Below are 12,500 nucleotides of genomic sequence, written 5' to 3' on the forward strand. Positions count from 1 at the left end.
ACATCGCTGTGCCTGCGGCCGCCGTTTTCGGACTGTCTCAGCGTAGGGGACTGGCCGCCTAAGTCTCCCAAAGATAGGTACGGGAAGGGTAAACAAAACCCATCCCTGGAAGCTGACCCGCAGCATGGGGTAGGATCCCTCTGCTTCTTTTTATGAAGCCTGGCAGGTGCCTACCCAAGGCGGGTCTGGTTTTCCGGTAGAGCAGCATCTCCACGTCGGTTGTCATCGTTCAGACACCTTCATTTCGTACTGCCCTCTGAAATCCTGACGGCCCCGCACTGGAAACGCCCATGCCCACGTTGTGCTCGGCCCGCCCGAAATAACCTCCTATGCAGAAGGGGTGCGACATGCCTGGGATCCTCTCTGACGTTGACGAGGGTCCAAGATTTCTTAACATGACATTCCTTAGCATAGAGGCGCTTGTACAAGTGTCCTTGTACCGCCCACTGGAGTTCCTGGCAATACGAAGAGGACGGAGATAAAAGGGAGATGACGAGGCACCAATAAGGGAATGTTTGGGTTGATGGAACGAGACATGATCTAATAATGGTGTACGTGACTGGGGTCCTATATATGGCTTGGATTTGTTCAATAAATTCAAGAGATAAGAGAGAATCTTTGACTGTCTGTCTTATTCCTCTCTTCTCCTCAAAGAATTCTTTGAGCGTCGATCTTTCTTCCTGGTGATACTTAATCATTAATTTTAAGTTTGCCATAATAATTAACATTCCCTAATCAGAAGCCCTGGATGAACAGAGAGGTTCGCACTCTGCTCAAAGCCAGAGATGCTGCCTTCAGATCAGGATGCAGGGAAGCATACAGCTTGGTCAGAGCTAACCTGAGGAGAGGAATAGCTATAGCCAAGCACTGCTACAAACGCCGGTCCTGATTCACAAAAAAAACAAAAGCAGATGCACATAAATGGAAAAACCTAATGCGTACAAAAGAAGGGCAAAAAACAAGACTGGTGGTCTGAGATTTCTTACCATGGCATCCCTCAGCATAGAAGCGCTCAGGGTACGAGCGTCCTTTGTACCGCCCACTGGAGTTCCTGGCAATATGAAGAGACTAATAGCTATAGCCAAGCACTGCTACAAATGCCGGATTGAGGAGCACTTTACCTCCTCTGACCCTCGGTGTACGTGGCAGGGAATACACGCCCTGACTGACTATAAACCAACTAGCTTTGTTCCATTTACCAACAGTGCTTCACTCCCTGATAAGCTGAACAACTTTTACGCTCGTTTCGACCAGATGATAATGATATCTTCAATAAACGATCCTCCACCGATGACAACCCACTTGTACTTTCCACTTCGGACGTCAGTCGCATGCTGAGTAGAGTGAATGCACGGAAGGCAGCTGGCCCTGATGGTGTACCTGGCCGTGTGCTGAGTGCTTGTGCTGTGGAACTTGCGGGTGTCTTCGCTCTCAACAGAACTACACACTGCATAACCCACCTCAATAATTTCCAAGTGCTTTAAAAGACTAGTTCTTTCTCACTTGAAATCCTGCCTGCCTGCTACGCTGGACCCACACCAGTTTGCTTATCGTTGCAACAGATCCACCGAGGACGCTATCTCAACAGCACTACACACTGCACTAACCCACCTCGCTTGGAAGCATAAGGAAGCATAAAGTAATCTAAATCTCCCTGGTAGGCGGCTGCGTCGACCTTGGACCTCAGAAAATAAAGTGGACCCACACCAGCAGATGACATGGGACACCAAACCGCCACTGACTGTGGAAACTTTACAGGGTAGCTCGAACAATGTGGATTCCGTGCCTCTCCTCTCTTCCTCCAGATTCTGGGACCTTGATTTCTATAGGAAATGGTCCTTGGTCTTCCAGGACCAAGATGGCATCGCGATCACACTGCGAGGCTCAGCGTCTTACCGGTTTTAGTGATGTTATACTTCTGTACTTAGCTATCTCCAGTTTTCTTGCGCAAATAACTCTTGCGAACTACAGTTACGACAGACAGACACTTTTGGAAATTAACATTCACTGCACAAACACCGGATTCAGCATCGGTTGGACTTTAACCAGCTTCAAAACAACACCCCTCCCCCATCTTGGACTTTCCGATCATCTTTCTTTGTTCCTGCTTCCCAAATACACTCCAGTCATGCAGAGGATTAAGCCTTCAACCAGAACTGTAAAGTTCTGGATGGATGGGGCTGACTCCTTCCTTCAGCAACAGTTCCAGCACACCGACTGGAGTGAGTATGCTGCCCGAGCCTGCACAGGCTCACACATCCACTTGGACACCTACACTAACTCTGTCCTGAAATGCATCAACAAGCGCTCAGGGTACAAGCGTCCTCTGTACCGCCCACTGGAGTCCCTGGCAATATGAAGAGACTAATAGCTATAGCCAAGCACTGCTACAAACGACGGATTGAGGAGCACTTTACCTCCTCTGACCCTCGGCGTATGTGGCAGGGAATACACACCCTGACTGACTATAAACCAACTAGCTTTGTTCCATCTACCAACAGTGCTTCACTCCCTGATGAGCTGAACAACTTCTACGCTCGTTTCGACCAGATGATATTGATATCTTCAATAAACGATCCTCCACCGACGACAACCCACTTGTACTTTCCAATTCGGACGTCAGTCACATGCTGAGCAGAGTGAATGCACAGAAGGCAGCTTGCCCTGATGGTGTACCTGGCCGTGTGCTAAGAGCTTGTGCTGTGGAACTTGCGGGTGTCTTCGCTCACATCTTTAATGTTTCGCTTGCCCAGGCAGCTGTACCATCTATCTTTAAGTCAGCCATTATTGTGCCTGTGCCTAAGCATTCTACTGCTTCAGACTTTAATGACTTTCGACCTGTAGCACTCACCCCAATAATTTCCAAGTGCTTTAAAAGACTAGTTCTTTCTCACTTGAAATCCTGCCTGCCTGCTACGCTGGACCCACACCAGTTTGCTTATCGTTGCAACAGATCCACCGAGGACGCTATCTCAACAGCACTACACACTGCACTAACCCACCTCGCTTGGAAGCATAAAGTAATCTAAATCTCCCTGGTAGGCGGCTGCGTTGACCTTGGACCTCAGAAAATACAGTGGACCCACACCAGCAGATGACATGGGACCCCAAACCGCCACTGACTGTGGAAACTTTACAGGGTACCTCGAGCAATGTGGATTCCGTGCCTCTCCTCTCTTCCTCCAGATTCTGGGACCTTGATTTCTATAGGAAATGGTCCTTGGTCTCCCAGGACCAAGATGGCATCGCGATCACACTGCGAGGCTCAGCGTCTTACCAGTTTTAGTGATGTTATACTTCTGTACTTAGCTATCTCCAGTTTTCTTGCGCAAATAACTCTTGCGAACTACAGCTACAAGAGACAGACTCTTTTGGAAATTAACATTCACTGCACAAACACCGGATTCACGCAATCTTTGACTGTCTGTCTTATTCCTCTCTTCTCCTCAAAGAATTCTTTGAGCGTCAATCTTCCTTCCTGGTGATACTTAATCACTAATTTTAAGTTTGCCATAATAATTAACATTCCCTAATCAGAAGCCCTGGATGAACAGAGAGGTTCGCACTCTGCTCAAAGCCAGAGATGCTGCCTTCAGATCAGGACGCCGGGAAGCATACAGCTTGGTCAGAGCTAACCTGAGGAGAGGAATAGCTATAGCCAAGCACTGCTACAAACGCCGGTCCTGATTCACAAAAAAAACAAAAGCAGATGCACATAAATGGAAAAACCTAATGCGTACAAAAGAAGGGCAAAAAACAAGACTGGTGGTCTGAGATTTCTTACCATGGCATCCCTCAGCATAGAAGCGCTCAGGGTACGAGCGTCCTTTGTACCGCCCACTGGAGTTCCTGGCAATATGAAGAGACTAATAGCTATATCCAAGCACTGCTACAAACGCCGGATTGAGGAGCACTTTACCTCCTCTGACCCTCGGCGTATGTGGTAGGGAATACACACCCTGACTGACTATAAACCAACTAGCTTTGTTCCATGTACCAACAGTGCTTCACTCCCTGATGAGCTGAACAACTTTTACACTCGTTTCGACCAGATGATATTGATATCTTCAATAAACGATCCTCCACCGACGACAACCCACTTGTACTTTCCACTTCGGACGTCAGTCGCATGCTGAGCAGAGTGAATGCACGGAAGGCAGCTGGCCCTGATGGTGTACCTGGCCGTGTGCTAAGAGCTTGTGCTGTGGAACTTGCGGGTGTCTTCGCTCTCAACAGCACTACACACTGCACTAACCCACCCCGCTTGGAAGCATAAGGAAGCATAAAGTAATCTAAATCTCCCTGGTAGGCGGCTGCGTTGACCTTGGACCTCAGAAAATACAGTGGACCCACACCAGCAGATGACATGGGACCCCAAACCGCCACTTACTGTGGAAACTTTACAGGGTACCTCGAGCAATGTGGATTCCGTGCCTCTCCTCTCTTCCTCCAGATTCTGGGACCTTGATATCCATAGGAAATGGTCCTTGGTCTCCCAGGACCAAGATGGCGTCACGATCACACTGCGAGGCTCAGCGTCTTACCGGTTTTAGTGATGTTATACTTCTGTACTTAGCTATCTCCAGTTTTCTTGCGCAAATAACTCTTGCGAACTACAGTTACGACAGACAGACACTTTTGGAAATTAACATTCACTGCACAAACACCGGATTCAGCATTGGTTCGACTTTAACCAGCTTCAAAACAACACCCCACCCCCATCTTGGACTTTCCGATCATCTTTCTTTGTTCCTGCTTCCCAAATACACTCCAGTCATGCAGAGGATTAAGCCTTCAACCAGAACTGTAAAGTTCTGGATGGATGGGGCTGACTCCTTCCTTCAGCAACAGTTCCAGCACACCGACTGGAGTGAGTATGCTGCCCGAGCCTCCACAGGCTCACACATCCACTTGGACACCTACACTAACTCTGTCCTGAAACACATCAACAACTGTGTGGACTGACTTTGACTGTCTGTCTTATTCCTCTCTTCTCCTCAAAGAATTCTTTGAGCATCGATCTTTCTTCCTGGTGATACTTAATCATTAAATTTAAGTTTGCCATAACAATTAACATTCCCTATTCAAATGCCCTGGATAAACAGAGAGGTTCGCACATTGCTCAAAGCCAGAGATGCTGCCTTCAGATCAGGACGCCGGGAAGCATACAGCTTGGCCAGAGCTAACCTGAGGAGAGGAATAGCTATAGCCAAGCACTGCTACAAACGCCGGTCCTGATTTACAGAAAAAAGAAAAGCAGATGCACATAAATGGAGAAACCTAATGCATACAAAAGAAGGGCAAAAAACAAGACTGGTGGTCCGAGATTTCTTGGCATGGCATCCCTCAGCATAGAAGCGCTCAGGGTACAAGCGTCCTTTGTACCGCCCACTGGAGTTCCTGGCAATATGAAGAGACTAATAGCTATAGCCAAGCACTGCTACAAACTCTGGATTGAGGAGCACTTTACCTCCTCTGACCCTCGGCGTATGTGGCAGGGAATACACACCCTGACTGACACTGACACACCCATCTCAGTTACCTCCATCGTGTATATTTGTAATATTGTACTATAGTGAGAAAGGTTTATTCTATTTTATTTCACTCAGCATGTAGCCAGATAGGCTATTTACTTTGGTGCAGTTTATTATATAAAGTTTATGCACTTTATTAACAAGTTTTCCAGTGTCTGCAGTCATCTTTCTCTAAAACTCACACAAAGACATTATTTGAACTATAATTCCAAAACACCTCAAGTCTGCCTCCTTTGTACTAATTTTGGATTGTTTTCTCACTGATGATTTGTCAAAATAGCTAAAGTTCAGATTTTAAGTAAATTTGCCTTTTGAAAAACTGCCTCCTTTGTACTAATGTAGGATTGTTTTCACAGTGCAAAAAGTGGCATATTGATTAGTCAAAATAGCTCTGATATGTTGTAACCTTATTTTAAGTAGTTTTTGTCTTTTGAAAAACTGCCAATAGGTAAAGATATTTTTACATAAATTTATACAAAAAACAACCCTCAGCTACTTGTAAAAAGGACATTTTTACTTAAACATTTAAAAACCCAAGTAAAAGAATATTATCAGGACATTTTTTCTTGTTTTAAGTCAAAATATCTCACCCCATTGGCAAAGTGTTTTTCTTGACAAGTAAATATGACTCAAATTAAACTTAAATACTATTTTTGAGCAATTTTTACTTAACTGAATTTTTTATTTATATTTCTCAAGGTTTTTGTAGGTTTCACATCAAATAATACTGCATTAGATCAACAAATATAAACTAAAAAGCTTAAATAATTCTTTATTGTGTGTATTCTAAATAAACAAGTATTATTTCATTATATTTTTGAAAGATTATAATAATAATTATCAGCAGCTGAGAAAACTGCCAAAGTACCAAAATATTTTTTATTTGTTGAGACTGTTGCCCTAAACTAAACTCCTGAAAGTCTGTGCCTGCTGTGACTCTCAGAGCTTTGTCAGTCAACACAGTTCACACTATCACCCATCCCCCCGTTTTAGCACCTAGTAGTGGCTTAATGTACATAACAAAATGTGGCCTAATGGGTTGCAAATTACCCCAGCACTGCCATTTGGCAGCCTCTGGTAGAAAAAGGGGGTATATGAAAATCCTGATAGTTCTAGTGTTGACATTCTGACTGGTGTTCGCTCAGAAGCTTTTAAATTTTTCGCTTCCACCTTAAGTAATGCAGCAGTAACATTAGCTAACTTGAAAATTTGAAAGTAAGGCGTTCGGACAAGAGTTTCAGAAGGGCAGGCTGGCTCACTGTGGTTACGTGTTTGTCGGTTTACTGGCATTATACATATATCAAAGATAGTTGGAAACTTTGTGAAAGGACGTTTGTGTTGCCTTATCAAAGTAGCCAACACTTTAAAAATGTTAATGTCTATGGATGTTGGGCATGTTAAAAGTATTAAAAACATTACAAAACACTTCAACGAATGATAAATATATACGCCATCCCAATCCCAATATATTTGCCTGTAATGGAATATATTGGAATCGGGACGTTCCGGGAGCCACCTGGTGGATTGATGCAAAAGTGCGGGTAAAAGGCCCAAACTTTGAGGATTTTTAGCTCTCACCACGTGTGCCCAGGACCCGACCCCGGGCTCTGCAAAGTAAATCGTCTAGGGGGCGCCGCGCGCTAGGCCGATAAGGTCCACCAAGCGGCGTATCATATATGTGGATTGGGATGGTGTGGTACTACGAAGAGGTAAGCAACTGCTATTTTGTCCACTAAATGGCTTTTCGGAACTAAGACCCCACCACCACCTGTTAGGTCTAAATGGAATTGTGGACCCATTTGTGGCCACATACTTATATATGTTAAGATAGGATAAATCTCCTTCAAAATTATATTGAACAAAAAAATCTGAATTAAAAAAGGGCTTTTTTCAGCAGTAAATTCAGTGGTGGTTGAAGTGAGGGGTATATATATCTATGTTTGTGTGCGCTTTTAAACGTATTTATGTTTATATAAATATTATGTTTGTATAATGTTTATACAAAATCTCATAAACATTGTTCAGAACATTAAACACTGGAATTGTTTCCGTTATTTGGTAAGTTAAGGCTTTATGTTGTTTCAGCAATAACGCCATACACCAGTTGGTGGCAGTAAAGCATCATGATTCACGAAATACACAAACTTAACGTGTTAACACGTTCATAACGCGTCAATACCTTAACGTGTTAACACGAAATTATACGCTACGTGTCAACACGGAGAATCCAACACGTTTAGAGCATAATTTAAAACAAATGAAAAAAAAACAGAGGAATTCAAGTTTATAAAGTGTATTGGACTAAAAACAATAAGCTTGTAGCCTACTTAGTGTATACTCAAATACCTACATGCAAAATTGAGCCATGCTTTGGTACTGCGTTCTTATAATGTTTTTTGTGAATTGACTACACTCGGCTCAGAGTCACAGTCAGAAAACAGCGTTGGCCCACAGCAGGCTCAGTGTCACTTTTCTGAGTGTTCTTCGTCAGTAGTCATGGGGGTCCAGGTGTAAGGAATGTCGTTGGTCTCTAAGCGTATTGGATTTGACCATGTTTTTTATGAGATTTTGTATTAACATTATACATATATAAATACGTTTAAAAGCACACACACACACACACACACACATATATATATATATATATATATATATATATATATATATATATATATATATAAACCCCTCACTTCAACCACCACTGAACTGCTGAAAAAGCCCTTTTTTAATTCAGAATTTTTTGTTCAATTTCATTTTGAAGGAGATTTATCCTCTCTTAATTTATATATAGAAGTAGATACACATAATTAAATAAAACATGAGTAACTTAATGTATCGTTAAACATACAATACGTTTACAGAAAGAGGAGGATCTGGAAAGTTAATTTCACCATGGGTTTGTATTGACACTGTATTGTTTAGCAGTATGCTATTAAAAGAATGCACATAATTTATCAATGTCAAATCTCAGTATGTGTCACACACATAGTGTGAGAGAATAGTGATGTTTGTTTGATATACAATTATGAAAAGCTTTAGAGCATGTTATGAATGAAGTTATATAATAATATGCATGTTTACAAATTTTAAGGTACTAAACACCAGAGGTTTTTTATTGTGAAAAATTAACTTCCAGTTGCTATGGGGATCAGCTTACTAATATTGCTGTCTTCACACTGCTCACGTAGGGCTCAACGTAGCCATAGGTCAGTGCTTCGCTCACTATGTTATGAATAATTCAGATGAAACGTAGGGACTACGTTCACAAAGGATTTATGTTTCGTGTCAGCTACAGTGTGTGATGTAAATCCAATCATGAATATGTAAGTAGGCCCGTATGGATTAGTTAAATGCTGTTTTAACTACAGTAACTGAAAAATATCACTGGTGAACGAGACAAAATACATATTCAATTATAACTGATATCACAACAAAAATATAGAATTAGAAACAGTACATAAAAACCCAAACAAAGTGTAGTGTAGCGAAACTGGTGGACTCTCTCTTTGTCTGTGTGTAGATGGATATAATCTCGGTGTGGGGACTAAAACTTGTTTACAGACTCACATTTTTAGTTATACAAATACACGCATTTTTGTGTGTGTACGATTGTTTACATGTGTAAGGAAGAGACGTTATAAAAAATAACTAAATACTCTATAAAGGACTTAAATCCAGGATAATAAGTCTGAATTAATGAAGACACGGCCCCTGTGCATAACTCGTGCGGGAGTTTAAATATCATTTGATTAGAATACAACACTTTTCATGTGTTTAATGAATATATTTTTTGTTAAATATTGGTTTTAATCATAACATAAATGTGTCGCTTTGTCAGTTAGCAAAGTTACATCAGCCAGTAATGTTAAGCTACAGCCCGGTCTCACACCTACTCGTGATATAGTAATCTGCAATTCGTGACATATCGCATATTTTCAGCATGAATTGCAGTCTCCTATATATGTGACTATATCACAAGTAGGTGTGAGACCAGGTTGTAAGCTATCACTACCTCGGGATGTAAAGGTCTTCCATGTGTCTTAGCAAATTACAAATAATTAAAATAAATGTTTTACAGTTACTGAAAGACATCTACGAAGAAATGTACTGCTTAAATATAATATATAACACTTGTGTCAAATATATTGCAATTGGGATGGTTAAAGTAAAGACTTATACATTTTGGGAAAACATTTTATATAGTTAAAAAAAATACATGTTTCCATACAGCCCAAGTCCCTCTGATCCTTTTTCTGTAATTAGAAGTGTAAAATTCTACTGTCAAAAACCCATATATGTTTTTGACTGGAATATATTGGAAGTTGGATTATCAGATCTTGGCTTAGGAGTGAAATATCTTCAAAGTAAGACCAGTTTCGTCTAAGTCTGAGTGTCATCAACTCAGGGTGTGAGTTTGGAGATGATTGGAGGACATAAATTTTTTCACTTAAAAACAACTCATAGGGGGACCCCTTTTAGTTTTTTTGAGTGAAAATATTTATTCTCTCCAATCTTCTCCAAACTCACACGCTGAGTAAGATAGACCCAGACAAAGATAGACCCGTTTGTAAAAACCTCTTATGTTGTTCTGAAGCTGAGATCTGATAATCCTACTTCCAATATATTCAAGTCAAAAAAAAATATATGGATTTTGGACAGTAGAATTTTACAACTCCAAAGACAGATATGAGATCAGGGAGTCATGGGATATATGGCTAAATGTATTTTTAGACATTACAATTATGTTTTCCTAAAACGTGCTCTGATGACAATATGTAGTGATGGGACACCATCCCACTTTGAACATATTTGACACAATATATATGGTAATTGAACAAGCATCCCACTTACAATATATTTGAAGCCATAAGGATGTATGGTAATTGGACAACCATCTCATTTCCAATATATTTGACACCATCAGGATATAGGGGAATTGGACAACTATCCCACTTACAATATATTTGACACCATCAGGATGTATGGGAATTGGACAACCATCCCACTTCCAATATATTTGACACCATCAGAATATATTGCAATTGGACAACCATCCCACTTCCAATATATTAGACACCATCAGGATAACCATCCCACTTCCAATATATTTGACACCATCAGAATATATTGCAATTGGACAACCATCCCACTTCCAATATATTAGACACCATCAGGACAACCATCCCACTTCCAATATATTTGACACCATCAGAATATATTGCAATTGGACAACCATCCCTCTTCCAATATATTTGACACCATCAGGATGTATGGGAATTGGACAACCATCCCACTTCCAATATATTTGACACCATCAGAATATATTGCAATTGGACAACCATCCCACTTCCAATATATTAGACACCATCAGGACAACCATCCCACTTCCAATATATTTGACACCATCAGAATATATTGCAATTGGACAACCATCCCACTTCCAATATATTAGACACCATCAGGACAACCATCCCACTTCCAATATATTTGACACCATCAGAATATATTGCCATTGGACAACCATCCCTCTTCCAATGTATTTGACACCATCAGAATATATTACAATTGGACAACCATCCCACTTCCAATATATTTGACACCATCAGAATATATTGCAATTGGACAACCATCCCACTTCCAATATATTTGACAGCAATTGGACAACCATCCCACTTCCAATATATTCGGAGGCCGGAAATACCCCATCCCAAACCCAATATAATATACATGTGTTGGGACATTCCATGTGCCACCTGGTGGACTGATGAAAAATTGCGGATAAAAGGCCCAAACTTTGATTATTCATATCTCTTTCCACGTGAGGAGTAGAGACTCAGCGAGGGCGCGGAACTTCGTGGCGTGTTCCCCTGAGCGCACTGGACCCGCTCTCGGGCTCGGCAAAAATCATTTAACGGGCGCCGCGCGCTAGCGCTCTGGTCCCGTCCGATGGCAATATACCATATGTGGATTGGGATGTTGAGTGGCTTTCTTAAGTTAAGGCTTTATGTTGTTTCAGCAATAACGCCATACACCAGTTGGTGGCAGTAAAGCATCATGATTCACGAAATACACAAACTTAACGTGTTAACGCGAAATTATACCCTACGTGTCAACACGGAGAATCCAACACGTTTAGAGCATAATTTAAAACAAATGAAAAAAAAAAAAAAAAACAGAGGAATTCAAGTTTATAAAGTGTATTGGACTAAAAACAATAAGCTTGTAGCCTACTTAGTGTATACTCAAATACCTACATGCAACATTGAGCCATGCTTTGGTACTGCGTTCTTATAATGTTTTTTGTGAATTGACTACACTCGGCTCAGAGTCACAGTCAGAAAACAGCGTTGTCCCACAGCAGGCTCAGTGTCACTTTTCTGAGTGTTCTTCGTCAGTAGTCATGGGGTAGTACTTCGCTGTCTAGCTTATATAATCCCTCTATTTTTTTGTAACCCTTATTTTGACCCAAATTTTGAATCTGCCCCTTCAGCTGTCCTAGGTGGGGAAAAGGTAATCCCCCCCAGTATTGGACTTAAGTCCCCTCTCTATTTATCTTCTATGTATTTTATAACAACAATCGTATTTCTAAGATTCTCATCTAAGATTAGAGGTGCATGGGAAGAGGAAGGCCTTAAAGATGACTTTCCATTTCTGTCCATAGGGGTGTGTTTTGTTTTTTAAATTTATTTATTTATTTTTAATGTATAGTTAAACAAATCATGTTCCTCGGCTGTGCAGCCCAGTAGTACCAGAGGTGATTAGGACATCTAATACCCCCTCTATCATACGGTAGATACAGTAGCCTGGGGTGTCTGTTGTTTCATAAAATTGTTTTTTAAGTGAGACAATACATTTTTTTGGTGGTGGTAAAGTATAATTTCTGCATGACCCAGTATTAAATTTTATATTTCTATAGTATTTTGTCTCTCTTCAAATGTAAAGTTAGATGTTGGTAAACCACAATAA

This window comes from Hoplias malabaricus, unplaced genomic scaffold, assembly GCF_029633855.1.
Source record: "Hoplias malabaricus isolate fHopMal1 unplaced genomic scaffold, fHopMal1.hap1 scaffold_24, whole genome shotgun sequence".
NCBI classification, from domain to species: domain Eukaryota; kingdom Metazoa; phylum Chordata; class Actinopteri; order Characiformes; family Erythrinidae; genus Hoplias; species Hoplias malabaricus.